Source organism: Eimeria maxima, genomic scaffold (assembly GCF_000499605.1).
Source record: "Eimeria maxima Weybridge genomic scaffold, Emw_scaff273, whole genome shotgun sequence".
NCBI lineage: Eukaryota > Apicomplexa > Conoidasida > Eucoccidiorida > Eimeriidae > Eimeria > Eimeria maxima.
Window position 1 is genome coordinate 37,501 of NW_013565581.1, and position 1,102 is coordinate 38,602.

The following is a 1,102-nucleotide window of genomic DNA, read 5'->3' on the forward strand; positions in this document are numbered from 1 at the left end:
GTTAGGAGAACGAGGGCCCCTGCGGAGCAGCGGCAGCAACATTGGGGGCTGCTGCTGCTGAATAACGGTAGGAAGGATGTTGCATGCGTTAGTAGGCTATAAGAGCAGCAAGCATAGATTAAAGCAGCAGGAGGTCTTAGAAAAAAAAGTCAGCAGCAGCAGCAGTCCTGCTGCTGCTGCTGCTGTTGCTGCAGCATCGAGCGGCGCCTCCCACCTTATACGGTGGTGATCAAGATGTATGACGAAGTTTGTTGTATGCTTCCCTTAAATATACAAAAAGAAAATACATAAAAAGGTATTATCCCTTAATAAGAGTATGCATGCACAGAAGGAGCAGCAGGCACGAAGAACGGGTACAATGCTGCTGTTGCTGCTGCTGCTGCTGCTGTAGCGGCTGCTGCTACTCTGTTGCGGGTGCTGTGCTGCTGCCTCCTATAACTGCTAAGGAAGAGAAAATATTGTATTTATTTTATTTGTTTTTTAATTTATTATTAATTAACTAATTAATTAATTCTTTTATTCGCTTATTTTTATTCTTTTAAGGAGAAAAAGACAAGAAAAGATACAAGGGGGGTCGCCTGTGTATTAGTGAGCCGCCGCTCCCTTGTGCTCGCCGGGTGTATAGGCAGCTCAGGTGTATGCACATCTTACAAAAAACGTGTTTATTTTCTTTATTTCTGTATTACCTTATGTTATTAACCAAGTTTATTACTCAATACTTGCCTATACACCTGCCCCCCTTTACTAGGAAGGAAGGAGGACCTTATATACTGACATATACTGGTATAATAATACTTCTTCTTGTATAACAAAAGCCTCCATCATCTATAACAATTAATATAATAGAGGGGGGGCCCCTACAGGGGGATAATCACTTATTTAATAGTATGCAGGGGCCCCCTTAGGGGGGCCACTTCTATTGCTATAAGATATTGCTGCTGGCTTCTATAGGAGGTAAAAGGCATCTTGCTGCTGCATGCATGCAAGACGGCCCCGCACGCAAGCATCTGCATGCATCTGCATGCAGATGCAACACTGTAAGCAGCAGCAGAAAGCATCTTCTTGCCTAGGGGGTTGGGGGTTGGGGGGGGGGCGCATGCAT